Below are 794 nucleotides of genomic sequence, written 5' to 3' on the forward strand. Positions count from 1 at the left end.
CCTATTTGGGGTCTCCGTGGCTGCCCGGGCAGGGGGAGGAGCAGGATGATGGAGCCTCAGCACCCCCAGGAATCACCTTGCCAGGACTTGGGGAAACTTCCTGCCCTGTTCCCTGCCTCTTGTTCACCAGGTCCCAGGTTGGGGAAAGGTCTGGGAAACCCCCTGGGCCAACTGGGACCAGTTCCTGGTGTGGAGAAGCAGCAGAAAGGGTCAGGACCTTGATTGCTCATCCCTGGTTTTTCCCACCTGGTTCTCAGGGTTGGTTGGCTCTGGAATGGGTCAGAGATCTCCCCAAAGCCTGGGTGGGGCTGGTTGCCCTGGTGCCAGGGAGATGCTGAGGCTCTGCTGAGCAGACCTGCTTATTTTGGGATGGAAACAAACCCATCTGGGGCTCTTGGAAGGAACAAAAAATACCCAACTGGCTTGAAATGGCAGGAGATAAACAGGGTGGGCAGTGGAAGGAGGAGATGTCAAGGTCTGGAGTTTTCCTTGGCTGTTGGGAGAGTATTTTTAATTCCTTCCAAGTTGTGGTTGGTCCCTGTGTGTGTTTTGGGTCCTGGCCAGGCCTGGGCAGAATGTTCCCAGCTTGGGTTCCCTGCAGCTCCAGGGGGGTTGGGGAACTTCAGTGGGGCTTGAAAAGCAGCTGGAGCTTAATGGAACTGTGGAAGGTTTGGGTTGGAGGGACCTTCAAGATCATCCAGATCCCACCCCCCCCATGGGCAGGGACACCTCCCAGCAGCCCAGGCTGCTCCAAGCCCCATCCAACCTGCCCTTCAACACCCCCAGGGATGGGG

This window comes from Chaetura pelagica, unplaced genomic scaffold, assembly GCF_000747805.2.
Source record: "Chaetura pelagica isolate M959 unplaced genomic scaffold, ChaPel_1.0 scaffold1409, whole genome shotgun sequence".
Taxonomy (NCBI): domain Eukaryota; kingdom Metazoa; phylum Chordata; class Aves; order Apodiformes; family Apodidae; genus Chaetura; species Chaetura pelagica.